This window comes from Bombus fervidus, chromosome 2 (genome assembly GCF_041682495.2).
Source record: "Bombus fervidus isolate BK054 chromosome 2, iyBomFerv1, whole genome shotgun sequence".
Lineage (NCBI taxonomy): Eukaryota > Metazoa > Arthropoda > Insecta > Hymenoptera > Apidae > Bombus > Bombus fervidus.
Genome location: NC_091518.1, coordinates 19,882,300 through 19,900,070, shown reverse-complemented (window position 1 = coordinate 19,900,070; position 17,771 = coordinate 19,882,300). Strand labels below are relative to the sequence as shown.

The window sequence follows — 17,771 nt, the reverse complement described above, 5'->3', positions numbered from 1 at the left end:
AGTTGTCAGAAATCCTCGCGTACTTTTGCGCTTTTGCATCTAAAGGTAGATACACTCCACCACCATTGGATATCGTATAAACCGCGCGCCATGCGAAATTTCGATGAGCAAAACGCGAATAGAAAGTTGCCTACGAACGTGGCGTTGAAAGTGTATAACGTTATAAAAAGTAACGACCAAGCGGAACAACGGGGTATACCGGACAAATTAACATATAATGAATAATAAAGTGGTAGAAAATCTGCTTTTACGGTAAGTACAAAGTAAAAACCGTTTTACCGGACGATAAAGAAATATTCTCCATTAGACTAAGTACGAAAATTGAGGTAAATTGCTGTTTAGTTACGCGATAAAAAAAAAAAGGGAAGGCCTTCCAAGGGGAAATATTTACGTCCAATGCTCTTTTCGGAATAGTAGGCGTTACTTTTTTAACGAACGACGTTTGTTCGATGTAGTTTTCAGCTTTCAGAGCTTCTTTCTTTCTCCCCCTTCCTTTTTTTTTTTTTTTTTTTTTTTTTTACTATCTCGAGGCTAGAAAGGTCTCTCTTGTATTAAATAACAGGATGTTCCTTTAAAGTTGGATCTGTTGCGATTCAGACAACGTACAAAGCGGTATTCAGCGAAAAAGAGTAGAACGAGACTTTAAAAATTGTATCTTAAGGCGAAATACGTAAACAGAATGGTAGACGCGAAGAAACAAGGGCAAGTATATAAATATTTCTACGACGCGGTGTAAGTGTTACGCTTCACCCTTTAACTCGACTCGGTAATTATTTTTAAAGGGGAAACGTCGATACGCGGTGTCGTTACCAGGCTTTCTTCTAAAAATAATCAAATTCCGCAAGCTCCCATCGTTTCCAGCCTCTCGTTTCTTCGCAAAGAAACATTCTCCGTAAAACGTTCAAGACGTTTTGCTTTCATCTCTCCTCGTTAAATACTCGACGTTTGTCTTGAATAATGTCTAAAGAATAACACACATCTGCTATTTTATCGTCAGACGGTTCTATTCGTTTTTAATATCCATCGTATACGGAGCATGGAGGATGAATTTGCTGAATATAAATCACATCTAAAAGAACAAAGATAAAAAAAGAATCCGTAAACGCAGTAACAATCAACGTCTGTAAATCATTAATTACCTAAAATCTGTACACAAGCAGCGTGATCGAGGCAAAGTAAACAACAACCACATCTCTCGATCATCTCCCATCATACTCAATTCCACGAACGTACCACGTTAATTTAGCTAATGCAGACTAATACGACCGATACAGTCAAAGGCAACCAACCTGCTGTGTACCGAGCGTCGCTGAAGAGCTATTTGCGTCAAAGTCTGGCAGAAGGAGCGTTAGAACATAAACAGAAGATGCCACTCCTCTTTCTCTCTCTCTTTCTCTGTCGCTCTCACTTTCTCTCTCGCTTTCCTTTTACCACCGAAACCGAAACATCAGATAGTAGAACACGTGACACGTAGATCAGATACGAAATAACGATGAGACGGAGGTAAAAGGAAAATTTCTCGAAAGAAGGTTCGAAATCGAGATCACGCGAGACCGCGGCCACGTGCGACGTACTAATTTCACCTATCGGACCTGGATTTACCTGGAACGAGGGATGACCATCGCGAGACTCGTGCTCGTAAAGGTTCTTCCCCGCTGTGTCGTCTGTTCCGCGGCGCATTTGCATTCGAATTATTTCAGCCAAATGGCAGGTGATCGATGGATCCCGCTGTCCTTTCCTTTCCCTCCCGCTCGTGTTCTCCGCCGCTATCCATGGCGAGCGGAGCTGAATTCGAACGACTCGCTTCTGCCTCATTCACATGCTAACGACGAAGCGGCACCGCGATCGATGCGGGCCAATCACGGGACGAGACGCGCCGCTCTAGATGTATTATATACACCAACTATGATGAGCTTGTCGATAAACATTAATCATGATAATTTAAACGAACTTCCTACGGAAGCGGGAGAACGCGTATCGATCCCGACTCGTCTACCTGGTGAAAACGCGGCGGCCAAGCCAGCCGAGCTGCCGGGGCTTGAATTTAAATCGGTCGAATTTTTACGGGCACCTAGCGCGTTGGAATTCGGAAGTGGGGCTGCGGAGGAACGAGTTTATCGCGCTGGTATGTAGCAAGAGTGGTTTGAGGTAGGCGCCGGTTGGAATGACCCGATCATTCTCACCTTATATTTCACGGTTTGTAGAAACGATTGTGTTGCGGTTAGATCGCGTATGCTCGTGGGAATTCATGTTTTTGTAAATATTAAATTGAGAAACAAGTTTATGGATGTTTGCTTACAACGTCGAGTCTTATTACTGTTGCGTAAGATTTATGCAATCGAGGGATAATTTGTCTATCTTACTTTTTTTCTTTAATAGAAATCTGTCATCGAAAAATTCAAACAAATATACTTTTGCAGTCTTGAAAGAATTTCCATAATATTCTTCGAAATGTATACAGTAGCGAAAGACGAGCGATTTTATTATTTAAATCAGTACAATAAAAGAAATGAAATTAGATAAGGAAAAAAGTTTTTCGTGTGTCCAATTTTCGAACGAGTACTATACCTTGGATGTTTCGTATAGTTTTGTATGTTCGGTGGATTCTGTACATCCTTGCGTCTATCTCAGTTTGCTAGAAATTCATAAACATCCGTAGTTTGGTCAGAGTATTCAAATAATGGTTCGACAGAAGATCTTTATACAACTTCATACTTTCGCGAATATAATTAAATAAATAGAATTCAAGCAGCGAATTGTTTCATCCGTTAGATATTATGAGAAATTCGGATATTTAAGCGTGTTTGTGCATTCTGTGCATTTCTGCACTTATAAATTTCCCATGAATGCATAAACAGTTACAGTGGTTGACGTTCAAATTATGTTGGATTTAGGATCGTTGGTATCGTATGAAGGTAATGAGAAGTCCAAAGGAAAGGAATCGTAGGATGCTATGGATGATAACGATGCTTACTTCTGTGAATAAGATATAATAAGAGAGTTCTTTTGTGCCATAGTCCTTTAGTTATACTAAATAACGATAATCCTATTTCCTTTCAAAATATGGTCTTCCGTATCCAGGTATTTTATTGGGTCAAATATTATTATTTTTATTCTGTTCCATATGAAGGATTCTCCCTCGCACTCTATTTTAGGAATTTATATTCTTGTTCTAGTCTATTTCTATTTTATCTTTCAATCTTGTTGCTTTGAAATATATAACGTTTCTTTCCAATTCTATCGAATGACAAGAACACAGAAGTTACAAAATATTTATCATCCAATACATATATATAATAAAATATTTATCAAATCGTGGACCAAGAGAGTGGCTCTAGATAAACCTAGACGATCGCGGAAAGACGAAGATCGAGCTCGATGGACGTATACGGAATTGACTGGAAAGGGTAAGAACGTTACGCAGCAAATTTAGAAGATACGCCTATCGAGCTGACACGATCATCTAGAATTATCACGCCGGTTTATCGATAGTCTGACCGTTCAAGATGAATCGTTCTTCCTCTTATCTACATCTCAATAGAGCCACGTCGTAAAATCTACGGCATGTCCCGCAATAGCACCATAAACAAAATTCTTTCTCTGCGACCAACTGTCCAGTTACAAACGAATCTTCTTCTTCTTCTTCTTCTTCTTCTTCTTCTTCTTCGTTCTCAGATACAACTTTGCAACAAGTACGTACCTCGCTAGAAAGGAAAAGTAATTCTACAAAAGATTTGGTTGTCAGCGTCTGAGCGAAGAGTCACGCGTGACCTCGTGAAACGATCTCATGCAACGAGTTTCTATCGGCAAGCAGCGATCCCGTGGAGGCCTAGAACGAGGAAGAGGATGCGGGAGACGAGCAACCCGGGCCTCTCTTTAGTTGTGTCTGTTGATCGGGCGTCGTTCGAGCCGCCGCCTCCCGCGGTCGACGCCGGCGCAGACCGCTTGTTTATATCGTTGCCTCGTCAGAGGGAAACACGCTGCTGAGGCTACGTAAAACGAACGGAGATGGTACGACAGCAAGAGAGCGCGAAACTGGAGAATAACGAAGAGCGACGGAGTGGAAGAGAGACTGTGACGCAGCAGAAGCCGCGGGAATAACGAAGAGAATACGGTACGAGGGTGACAAGGACGCAGAAGCGGGTTGATCGAGTGCAACGGAGAAAGGGAAGAAACGAAGAGTCGAGAATTCTACGCGGGGAATAGTAGATTCGCAGGCAGGAGGAAGAGAGAGGGAAAGAGAAACGCGAAGAGGAGATCCCTGGTGGGGAATGGAATGGATGCTAAATATAGACAGGGTTGCCAGGTTGCAGAAACAGCCGCCGCCCCTTTGAGTACTGGGACGGGTTAGTTCAGCCCGAAGGGGTAACGTGGAGAATCGTGGGTCGCGGAGGGCGGAGGAGGGTGCAGAAGGGCGGCAAGGTCGCGTCATTGATCGAGGGTGGAAGGGGTGGCGGTATGACGCTCCTAGTGACGTCATAGCTCTCTACAACCCCCTCGAACTACCCGCAGGCGCCCTCTCTTTCACCAGCTCTCCGCGCCAGGCCCGTTTGTTGCCTCGCCCTGATACACCTTATTCTCCTACCCTCTTCCCCCAATCCTCCTTTCAGCCCCTCGTGTCCTCTCTCCACCGAACTCTATCGGTGGCCTATACCCACCCCCATCTCATCCGGCCACCCTCTCCCGCCGCATCATCTTCGCTTTGCTTCGCTTTGACTCGCGCTTTTTTCGGTACGCTTTACTTAGCGCGCTACGTCGTTGTTCGACGCGTTGCTCTCTTTTTTTTTTCCCGACGCCCTTACTGGATTTCCAGCTTCCCCTTCGCGATGTCCCCGGTCTTCTGCCACCACCTCGCCGCGGCACCGTAGGGCGAGGATAATTTCGGCCGAATATGGAGCACCTCGAACGAGCAGAGGGTGCCTTCGCGGGAATCATACCACGGCGGTCGCCCCCAAGATCGATTAATCTCCATTACAAACTGTTCTAACTGCGTGCCACGGTTTTGTCGTCGATTCTAATTACCCCTCGTTAGCGGGCGCGCTCCCTCCCTCTTTCAGCGGCGTTCTTTTCGCGACAGGAAAAACATCGGGGAGAATCGATGATTCAGTTGATACCGTAAGTGAATAGAGGCGATGCTTGGGTCGACGATTCAGAATCTCTGGCTCGTAGATCCAACAGGAACAAGAAGGGACTCTTCAACCGTTGGGAACCGTTCATACAGTGACACAAAGAAAAAGGGAGCGAAGCAAAAACCATAGTACAAGGACGAGTGCTCTCGAGCAGAGCCCGATATGTTTCTCCGGGAGAAAAAATATTCTCTTCGGTATCATCGACAGCGGCGGTGGCATGGTGAATGGGGAAACGTTGCGATAAAAAAACCATGCTCGAGTAGCTGGCGGTAAAACGCAGAGACACGGAGAAGAGGCGCGGATGAATTCTTGCCAGGAGAGAGGAGAGAACAGAGAGGGGCAGGGCAAGAGTGGATAGCGTGGGGACCGAATAAAAAGTACGGAGAGCGTGTTAGTCGTGATCCGACAAGCCGTGCGTGTTCTGCAGCTTTTCGGCCGACAGTTTGGATCCCAGCAGACCCGCGCCAGCTCTCCCGTTCCTAGGCATGACGGGTATAAATTATGCCGCTGGCCTATTTACATGGCTGCCATCCTGGCCAACTCGACCCGGTCGCTCTTCATAGCAGAGATACCTACTTACGTACATACGTACGTGTGTGGTCCTCTGCATTCGGCTCGCTCGATCGTCGTGAGTGAAGGAGGGAGGGTAGAGGGGGTTAAAACCGATTCACGGCCAACCAGAAAAATTCTGCAAACCGCGCGACAGGATGGACGTTCTACTAAAAGCGAAGAACGTGGTCACGCCGCAGCTGCCTGACAGCCATGCTTTCCACCTGTGCAACGTGAAACTTTATTTCGGCTAAGATACGAGGTGTGATCGTCATGATCGAAGACGATAAAAAATTGGCTTCGGACGAATTCTGCTAACTCGTGCTTTTATGTATTTTCTTATGATTCGCGAATAATAGTAGTAGGAAGATTAAGAAGTGGTGAAAGATAAGGTAGTAGAAGTAATAAAAACAGAGTAATTTAAGAATTCGAAATGGGATGACGACTAACAAAATTTGCATAGTTTATTCTAGGAACAGTATAGTAATTCATCTGGTAATTCTTAATATTTGAATTCCATTAAAAAAAAATGTTCCCTCCTAATTCTTGAGGTATTGTAAGTATGATAGAAAGATATGAATATTCATACAGAGTATAGAACCGTATGTGTGTAATATAGATTACTATAATGCATAATCGTTTTTATGTTTTAAATATCGTCGTGTCTAGTATATAGATCGAGAAAGATTGAAAATTTGAATTAACCAATTTGAATTAACGCAGCTTATGATAGAATGCAAGCTTTCAGCCAAACATGATATCTTTTTGGTATATGATGAATCCTGTTTAAAACAGTACAAGATTATTTTGGTCATTTGGGACGTGATTGATTTGATAAATGATCATAATTTGAACGTCATATTCCTTCAACTCGTATATCACATTTTATAGGATTAACTGTAGTGTATAGAAACTTTTCATAAAAATAGTATTATTTTGTTTGCCGTTGATCGAATATTCCTCGTGTAATATACGTTTGCTGAAAAAAAAAAAAAAAAAAATAATATGGTTTTCTCAGAATCATAGAAATCGTATGAACATCGTGTAAACATTAACGAGACGTCAAAATAAAATTTCACGTACTCGTACTCATAAAATAGATTATATGCAAACGAGTTTTTTCTCCAGTCCCATATCAACATATATGCAAGAAAAGTGTGTAGATCATAAATTCTCTGGTCTCAGAGGGTGAGCAAAAAGATCTTATGAATTTTTAACAATAAGTGACAGTGATATGTGCTCCGAGCTTTTGAGCGTCGGTAAACAGTAAGAAACGCGGGAAAACAAAGTAGCTCCGAAAATAAAAATCGATTCTCGTTGAACTCGAGAAGACACGAACAGATTACTACACGTGCAACCGAAACAAATCACAGAAAAGTAGAGTAAAACAAATCATGTCGTTACTTTTGTTTTATCAACATTTGATCAACATTTTAGAGCTATTCTATCGATTTGTATTATATTTATAAAGCTACCATAATTATGTCGTCAATCGTATTTAATTAAAGAAATTACCTTTACAATCACGTTATCGTTATAATCACGCTACTTTAACGAAAATCCGTTTCATAAAAACTCAATAGCTTACGTGAGATACATTTTAGAAAAGGTCAACAAATTAACTTTAAAAGGCGAGAGATCCACCATCGTCTCTTATTTCTTAGTCAGAATTACTCGCGCTCATTTCCATGAAACTTCCTCTTTCGTCAACTCTGGTATTAAAATATTACCAGGTGAACACTGGAAAAGCGAGCGACGCTCAAAAAGGGACAATTTCGCTGAACGGCGAACGTCACTTGCCGGTACAGTTATCTCGTTAAGGAAGGAGCCATGGCCGGGAAAGGGAAGAGGAATGAAAGAAAAACAGGTAAGGATAGAGTAAAAAATTGGTGAAAACAGGGAAGAACGTTCGGATAGCGTTTAACAGCCCTGAGGCGCGACGATTTTTTTCAAAATATTTGCTTTCAATTCTGAAGGATCGGGGCACCGAGTGCAATTTGCGATTTTCAAGCGCCTGTCCCGCGAGCTTTAGTTTCAAACGAGAAAAGAAAAGACGTGGACGATGAAAGAAACGACGAAGAAGGACAGAGGAAACGGCGAAGAGAGAAAGGACGGTGGGAATGAAAAGAGAGAAAAAAGGGGGCGAGGAAACGCGAAAGAAAAGCGAGAAAAATAGACGGAGGCGGGATGTATCCGCGCATTCCATTTTCCGTGTCTTTCTTTTCTGCCTCTGCGCCAGCCAGACAAAGGTCCTTCCGGAACTCGCAGCCAGGTATTCTCCGGACCAATTAGAAACGGGGTGTCAAATGGAAACTTCGAATGAATAACCACTTTCCTCGGGGATGAGGAAGAATTATATTCTCGCCTCGTATCGAAAACGAAACTGTGTTGCGATAAATACGTCGGTCGACTGATCGCATTGTAATCGTTAATCGTCTCGATTGAACGACTGGGACGATTCTTCCGTTCTGGGGTTCGAAAGGGGGAAAAACAACAGAAGTATCGAGAGACGAACGCCGTGAAAGAGAGACAATCGACTTTTCGTGCAAAAGCAAAATGATCCGCGAAACTGGGTTACGAGACACGTAGATCCTATTTCCTGGCGGGTCCCATTGTGAGGAGCAAAAACTGGCAAGAAAATGCTGCCACTTCGATCTTCCACTTCTCTAACGATACTTTGAATCGTTCGCGCCCGGCGTCTTCTTATTCGCGTGCTTCCGACCTCCGGCTCGTTAAATATAGTCCACGATCGCCCAAACGGAGCGACTATTTCTCTGCGGGTGAACAATGGCCGCGACATGATTGATCGATCGACAAAAGAAAATTTCGAGAAAATTTTAACGCGGAACAAGTAGAAAGAAAATTTGAAATTTTCGGTTATTCTTCTTCGAGTTAACACAGGAAATTGAATATGAACGTGAAATATTCGTTCGTTCATACGTTGCACGTGTTATACAAGTCTTGGTGAATTTAAATAGTTTCATTGAGAATATAGAAGAAAGAAAGCAAGAAATTATTGCACGGAAGATCAAAGTGCAGTCAGCTGCTTTAATTACGGGGTATTCCAAAAATTATTCCCATTTCTCGTTCAGTATGTATAAAATCGCGTTTATTCCTCGAATTCACTGACTTCGCCTACACAATTCATCTGGAATAGAAAACCCGAACCTACGCGATCTTTTATTCCAGACACTTGTTATTCACACCCACGCTTTCGCGGAACATTCACCCCTACGGGAAACAAAAGTTGCTACCGCGTTATAAGCTGTATTCGATATATAAGCTGAAAATTTGAGCGAATATAAAACAGAGGCAATTTTCAAGACATAACCTGCTATATTTTATTTGGAACCGGACCAAAGCATACATAAAATAACTAATAAAAATAGTCAATAAGGAAACAATTTTACACGATCGAACAATTAATCGTAACAGTCGAGTTCCATCACAGTACCAATAAAAGTCCAAAATTTTCTGTATAACATACATAACGCGAGTCTATAAAAGATGTTTACAAATTTTCAAATACTTTCTATTTACCATAAATTTACAGGTCCTTTTTATTTAGAAAGCTTGTCGATTCTATCGCCAAATTTTACCAAGAAAATCGTCTATTGTAATAGAAATAATAAACGAACCACGACCTGAATCGCATCAAAGCGATTAAAGTGGAAAATAAAGTTTACAACGTCTCGTGCAGGCGTCCGAAATTGGATCGATGAGAACGCCGTCTTAAATGGTCGCTAAAATATGTAAATTGATAAACGGGCCGCTTTAAATTTGTCAAATCGTGTTTCCTCGGCATTCGATTGGCCGGAAACCGATCCTGGATCGTTAGGACCAGTTCCCGGGGACGGAGATATGGTTGGCTTGATCACTGCCACTTGGCTCAATGAATTAATTACAGTTAATTGGCAATTACCACCTTGCACCGCCTCGCGACCCTGATAGGTTGGCGCAGTGACGCTGCGGAGGAAAATATATTTTCTTCGTAATGCGATCCTGCGCCTCGGTGTTCCGCGTTTTCTGGCCCCGAATTGATTTAATAAACGCTTAACATCATCCTCCCCTCGCTCTTCTATCGCCCTGTCGCTCTCTTTTTCTCCCTCAATTTATTGGATTGACAAGTTATTAATTCGACAACGAGTAAACCGTGCCGAAGTTATTTCTGTAACAAGCTTTATTTATAATTACTTTTATCGATATGATCGCTTAATATAAAGTTTCATCGATGGAGATGACGACGAGAGACTAGTTACCCGAGAGGAAATGAAAATCCTGTGTGTACGGGGTGAATGGCGTAATTTACCATAGTTCTCTTTGTTAGCAGCGAAGTGATACTACTTTTCCACTTTTCTACTTTTTTATTTTCTTTCTTCGATGTTGTTTTCTATCGTTCGATATCGAACACAAGCGGCACCACAAAGGCCAATTGAACTGATTTTTTAATTAGAGCGATATCTTTCGAGATCTATGCAATTTTCACGACACAATTTTCAATTTAACCGCTAGCACTCGAGGCGATGCGTCGGTTGAAAAAACAGGGTAGGAATTCGAAAATATTAATTTGATAATATTTCCTTAATTAAGTGGAACCAATTAACTTTCGTTTAGGATGGCTTTCCTCATTCTCGTGACGTCTGGCTATATCAAGCACGGACCATTAAACACAACATTTAAATGGGAAAAGAAAATAAATTTCGTACCAGGTTGAAAACAACTCTCAGAACAAACTATCGTGTGTCAAAAAAGAAAAAGAAGGAAGAAGGAAGAAAATAAGACAAAATGAAAATTATAGGAAACCTAAGAAATATACACTTATTTTATTATCCAACGAGATATATTAAACAAATTATTAAAAAATTACTTTGGAGAAACTATCGTCGAGAAATAACATTGAAATTGCGACCCATTATGACTAAAGATATTTTTTAATCTACCGATTCAGTAGGGATGATTTAGTAAAAAAAGGAACAGTCACTCACTGTAAATCAATCATGTTACCCGTGTCACCCATTACAATTATGGGAGAACTCCGTTTATGAATGAAATATGAATTTGTTGAGAGATAATTTACACGATTCCAGTTCATATAAAAGGAATTTACGTTCAAATAAGTACTAAAGACGAAAATTCGACTTAAATAAACGGAGTTCCTATAAACGGAATTTTACTGTATTTTTTCTTATATTACATTAGGCTATTCATATCTTTATTAACAAATTCAAAAAATGCAACCTAAATAGAGATTTGTTTAAATTAATTTATTAATAACGTGTGTTTTACTTTATTTTGTATTCTTCTTGTGTATTTCTTTCAAAAACATTTTACTTATTACTCACTTCTGTATAAGTCAGTTTAACTTTAATCGTTTTACAATCGACGATTTAGCATTTCACAATCTACGTAACATCTTCTTTTTATTACCACAAAATAGATTTGTTCGTTGATAAATGATTAAACCCAACAAATTACATCCAATAAATCTAGTCGTTCTCTTCCAAAACTACTCGACGAAGAAAAGTCATCTCAAAACAATTCCAAATGTCTCAAAAACGAAAAGCTGCCGGTTTCGAGATCGGAACGAGCCCGAGTCGACGATAAAACGATTTCACGGGGCTATGAAAAGTTGGAAAGAAGATGTAAAAAGGTAACCGCGAGGAGAGAGAGAGAGAAAGGGATAGGAGTAAAAGAGAGGATTCGAAAGGTGAGTAGACGAGATACTCATTAAGAAACACCTGCGACGGGACATATTCAAAGGGCGATGGTTTGTCACGTCATTAGGCCGCAGCCTAATTTACTTTTTCCCGCGTTTCGTTTCACTTGCCTTTCCTCGTCGACGTCGTGCCGGCCTGGACGCGAATCTAAATTAAATCCGTCGCTGAAAAGCATGCCTGTATACATAAGGATCCCGACACTCGAGGACACATGAATGAAGAGAAGGACCAGCTCGCGCGTTTTCGCATTCACCGTCACGCGGCCACGTGTACGTGTGCGGAGGTCGCGCGCGCAACGCCACGTAACGTCGCCGATTCAGCGACGCCAAGGAGGCATGAATAAGCGGTATTATACTTACGAAGGTAACACGTTCGCTGTGCGTTAACGCCTCGACGGAAAAGTCGTCACGAGCCGCCTGACGATGTAACGAACGCTCGTGATATCCACCTACTCGCTGTGACCACGTCCATTTCCGTTTCCGTTTATTCGCCGATGAAGCTTTACCGGTCGTTTGTCGCTTTCTCTTTGTAGTCGAAGAATTTTTATGTTTTATGAAATCCATTGGGAACATGGGCTGGAAGAAAGAAAATAGAAAATGTAGAGATTATCCTGTAACCGATGGTGCAATCAGAGACGGATGGATTTACCTGAAAACTGAGATTGAAAATATAGAATAACATTTTCTGATACGAGGCAGTGTTTATGAAAAAATCGAATTTAAATATCTGATTTCACTGCGCTCGGATTTTGCACATGGACTGAGATTATATAAAATCGATCGTGCGTTTTAAAGAAATTGTCGTCGCAAAATTGTGTCCGTAAAAATGTTAGTCGATACGAAGAGCACAATTATGCGTTCAACAACATGGAAAGCATTTTTAACCGTTCTAAAGTAATGAATTTTATCGTACATGAGCATGAGTACTATTCTATTGAATATTTCCCATTGCACAGTGTGATAAGTACAAACTTGGACACGAGATAAGTAGACATAGATAAGTATATACTAGGCAAATACTTGAAGTCAATTCGCTAGAAAATATATGCATCAACAAATATAAAATCGTATGTTTGAGTTAATTTCAAGTCGTGTAGGTTAAGTAATTGTGTGATCAAGCAGTAAGATGTAAGTTCTAAGTAGTACAAATATAGCGACGTCGGACGATACTGCTTTAAGTAGCTCGAATCTATCGGTATCGGACGATGTGTACGATTTACAACTCCTAATGGCCGTTTATAAATGCTTTAATCGTTAAGTAGCATAGATCAAACAATTAAAAAGTTATTGAAAGCAATTTCAATTTTAAGTAGCTAATATAAATCTGTCCATGCAACGTGCAATTATATAACAAGCTTGTCCTATTCTCTTTGTAGGATTAAACGCAATTTCCAATTTTCTGATTATCTTCTACGAAACGATACTCCCCATAATTAACATAACACGATATTATCATCTCTTAACCATCTTCTATACATTTCCAAAAACTAAACATCGCTACCACTTTCTCGTTCCGCGCTATATCCTTTCCACGTGTAACAACGTATCCGACCATCAGGATTAGAGTCAACACGATCTAAAGCAGCTTATCAACGTGATTAACGCAAAACCGAGAGTGAGAGAGGCTTTGGGAATCGAGGGTGATCGTTAATTAATAGGCTTGTGAAATTCAACAGCGATCTTACGAGCTGCTTGCCAATGAACGAACAGAACGAAGGAACGAACGTCGCCCGAGAAATTAATCAAACATTAAACCCCATAAATTTAGCGAGCCCTCCATCGCATATTAAATACGATAAAGTCCGCTGGTGGCTAAGCTATCCAGGCGGTTGTAACGTGGTTAATTAATGTACCCGGTAAAGTCGACGCGTCGAAATGAACACACGTAACCGATGTGCTCGCAATTAACAGAATTATGCTTGCCGGTGTCTGATACTCCATTAACAGAATCGATCAATCGTAATGGCGGTGAAGTGGCCCGCTCCAAGGCCATCTTATCCCATGTTAGGAGCTCACAGGGGTTAAGCACCGGAATTATGGTGACGGCGATAATTAACCGTGAGGTTTCGAGGTACCAGCTATCGAGTATTAATTAATTATACGCACGCCCGGTCCCCATTTTCATTACATCGATATTTCGATTGTATGTTCGCCTAAATTCTCGGAAATACATCCCGAATAGTCGTTAGATATCCGAGGTAAGTCGATTTCACGGTGAAGAGAACGTATACCGTACGAGGAATTTCGGAGATGATTGTGGCGGAACCGTGAGCGATCAGATTTATTCGAACCGATGAGCGTTTCTTATGCGTTTTGATTAAAAGCATTGGGTTGCTAAACCGATATCTGTCAGACGTTAATACTTTAAACTGGCTGGTACTTGATATTTTACCTCATCTGATTTATATTCAACCAGTTATAATTTACAGCTGTGCATAATTTGATTACAGCGATTTCAGTTTTTCTACGCAAACTATAGGAGCACAATTTACAAGAGAAAATAAAAAAGATGTTGTACATGCATAAAATCTTACTATAAAGTTATAGGTAAATATTCACCTTTTTCTTATTTTTACTTATAGACGATGCTTCTGCAGTTTGAAAAATCCAAAATAACCCGTATTGTCATTATTTTGTATCCAATGATTTCTCTACACTGGTACATTTCTTTCTCGAATATGTTTTATATCCTACAAGCGACGGGAATAAGATAAATAGATCTTGCGGACAGCTCTTGTACTTTTCGATTTATATAACAAAACAATGTTTTCTTTCGTTCCTTTTCAACTTACAATACATGATAGTATTCCCTTATAATGGAAAAAATAATTTCCATTTATTCAAAAATATTCTCCTAATATCTGTTCAAATTATACCTATATATATATATATATGTCGGATTATCATTAGGGTTAGGGGCGTGTAACGAATCTTTCTTCGGATTAGACATTGTTGTTATTCAAGAGCGAAGATATTTACTAGTACAATTATGATTATGACAGAATTTGACAAGTAACCGTGGTAATTAGATACTCGAAATGTGAATGACAATGATCTTAGACTCGATAACGAATCCACGATCAACGGGATGACGAATGCGATTTCTTCCACAGTCTAAGTCGAACTCAACTCACTGATCCACGATTCGGGTGTGACTCGACGTACTTGTCCACGGTACAAGTAGAACTTGTCTGACTGAACCTCGGTCCAAGTGGAACTGCCCTTATATACTCCTCTCCGCACCTCTCTGTAACCCTCGGGTCAATCTTTGTTTTTAAGGAGAGCTATTTAATTACTCCATACCTCTGTTAGGTACAGGTCCCTCCCGTGACCGTGGCTACGTTCAGCGACCCGTTATGTCACTTCGAGCCCGAGCCCACTGTCATTAATCTCGGGCACCCATACTCAGATTAAATCATAAACAACTATTTCTCAGTTTTATTATTTGAATACAGCTATAATAAAAAGTGTGGACGAAAGTATCGAGGACCTTCCCAAACATTCCGAAAGAAAGGCCCCGATGTCCTTTCATCTCCGACATATATGTATCCATTTTGTAAAATTCGACCGCTTCTTTTATAAAGAGTTATCGTTAAATAATTTTGTAGAAGCATTCCTAATATGTTGTATGTTGTGTTTAAAATTTGTTCAACTCAAATAATACAGTACATCCTACTACAAGGATAAAAGAAAGATCAATCTCGGTGAGAATATACGCTGAAATGATTTCTAGTTGCGCGCGTGAAGTTGTCGGAAAGATAGATACGCGATGTAAACACGCACTGTGTACATAAACTGTAATGAAATTTAAGGGAGCTCTGTATGATGTGTAACGAGATTTTGGGGGTGCAGCGCGACCGAAGTGAAGCTACTAGATCAGCGAGTTATTATTGCATTAGATGAAGAGTTGATGTTGGTACGCAAACTTGCATAGTAGCTGTTTTAGCTGAAAGTTTGTTGCTCTTGAAATCGTTTATTAAATTCACAATCGAGGATTTAACTGCCAACTAAGTATGAAAAACGATTATCGATGGAAATGAAATTATTAGGAAATTAATCAAAGATTCATGAAAGATAAAATAATATGACAATATAATGTTCAACGAACGTAAAATAATATTATAATGTAATATTCAAGGACGATCAAGGCAAAGTACAGGTCAGCGCAAGAGAAATGTCTAGATATTACGTACACGACCACACGCTTCTTAATATTCCTATTTGGTGACGGCTATTAGGCGAGTAAATAATCGTGCGAACTCTCGCGTTTCCATTTCTCTCGTGGTACGCGAAATTGTGCGGTAAAATGGCATCGTTCCAGCTCATTGCGTTGAGTTATACGTCGTTGGATCGAAGATACGAGTCCTTACGAAGTGTTACAAAATTAAATAATCATACGGAGCTGATACGTGACGAACGTTCCTTAAAGAGATCATGGAATTTTAACGTTTTCTATAAATATTACAAACAACGAAACATGATACGATATCATCGAATATCTTAAAAATACCATAAACGCAAATTTATAGCAACTTGATACGGAGAAAGCGAACTAACGAGAAATAATTGAATGGTTTGCCAAGAACCTCCGTAAGTTGCACCAAAGAGTTTAATTTAACAACGACCGCAGTTCCAACGGATAGTTAGAGTTTTTAAGCCGGAATGGCGAAAAGGTTTCGCTTCTGTCACCGTCTCAAGGACTTTCGAGATTATCATCAGCGTTCTTTGCTGGAACACGGAAAAGCATAACCGCAACGAATCAAAAGGCATAAATCGGTAATTTTCCTTTTCATTCGACGAACCTGAGTCGCGTGTTGACGACGACGATTTTCCACGCAAGCCCCCCAGAAGGATATGCGTCAACCGTTAACGAAGTTTTAATTAATTTTACGTCAGAAGGCTTTTTCTGCTTTAGCTCTTCAAAACAGAGGAACGGTGTATGTGCAATGACGGGTCAAGGCTTAAGAAACTTTCTTTATTTTTCCTGGCGAAAGAAAAGATCAAACTTCCTAGAGACGCCAAGCTAAGGATACTTCAAACATTCCTCCGTCAATTGTTTCAACTTTCGGATAATCGAAAACTTCGAAACGCCGCTAGAAAGGTGTAAACATAAATGAGCAGAAGATGACAGAAACTGATAAAATTTCTTAGTAAGTAAAATATAACGCGCAAGAATAAACCATAATCTGCATAATAATAGGCGACGCGATGTATACTACTCGTATTACGGAATACGCGTTCTTTAAACATGCATGCATGTTTGAGTGCACGCGAGTATAAATTAAAATAATTAGCCATGAAACAGACGGATACATAAATGCACGTAGCACGTACAGAAAGTAGGGAAATGACTCATACGAATAATACGAAAATCTACATTAGCACGATTACGTTAACGCGAACTTCTAAAATTGTTGTGACAACATCCGAGTCAGACCTCGCTAGTCAGATTCGTTGAATTTTATTGGAACTTGAACCGTGTTGGTATCACCTCGTTGGTGTCAGCACGAAGAATTTATGACTTGGATGAAATTTCGGAACTGAATGGAATTATTTTGAAATTATCATGCCGAATTAATAAAACACCAGAATCACGAAACCCGAGTAACGGCATATTAAAATCTTAAAACTCGAATATTGGTATTCTAAAATTCGGGGTTCGTGCCATGATACAGTAATGTCATGGGACACGAATAACGAGATAATGAAGTCATGGGACTCTAAGACGCTACGTTAGAGTCGTTAGAGCAAGATGGTGGCACAATAGAGGCAAGGGACCTATATAATAAAATACAGGAGTTATGGAACTTTGATGACATTCTAGATTTGGGATTGACTTCCACGTCCTCTTAGAAATACTTTTATGTACTTGCTACTATTCGCTAGTTATGAACATTACATTCTTCTTGAAGCACATAGCAGGGACGCTTTCTATTTTAATTTGCCTGTTTTATTATTCAAAAGAGAGCTTACTATATCAATTTTATAAAATAGACGACATATTTTGTTGAACATTTAAGCTTCACAAAACATAATTTTTAATAAGACAATTCAATTTTACATAGTATCACGACTGTACAGCATTTTTACTATCTTGCCATTGGACAAATAGTGTGCAGACAAGTTGCTGTACGAACAAATTTGAAAATGTACATAAAAGTTACAGAATATTTATTATCACTTTACAAACATCTATTGTCATTATTATATCTCTACAGAGACGACTATTCATATTGTAGAGGATACTTTTGTGACTTTTACGAAACATACTCTATAAATATTCTACATACATACTGTACATACGCTATAAATATCTTCTAACTTTTACGTATATCTTCAGATTTGTCTCTGACTTTAACAACATAATCCTGGTAATC

General features: G+C 40.1%; 1 long non-coding RNA gene across 6 annotated transcripts in view; it reads right to left on the bottom strand.

The window, feature by feature from the left end:
- LOC139994931 (uncharacterized) overlaps positions 1-17,771 on the bottom strand; it is a 224,570-nt gene that overhangs the window by 78,750 nt on the left and 128,049 nt on the right. For 2 of the 6 annotated variants that reach the window (XR_011801820.1, XR_011801806.1), the window contains 2 exons: positions 11,755-11,970; positions 3,050-3,704 (listed from right to left, as the gene is read on the bottom strand). This is a non-coding gene — a long non-coding RNA (uncharacterized lncRNA). Of the gene's footprint in view, positions 1-3,049; positions 3,705-9,109; positions 9,857-11,754; positions 11,971-13,953; positions 14,085-17,771 lie in introns of those variants that run through there. The other 4 variants (XR_011801807.1, XR_011801810.1, XR_011801811.1 and 1 more) reach the window with 3 other exon arrangements.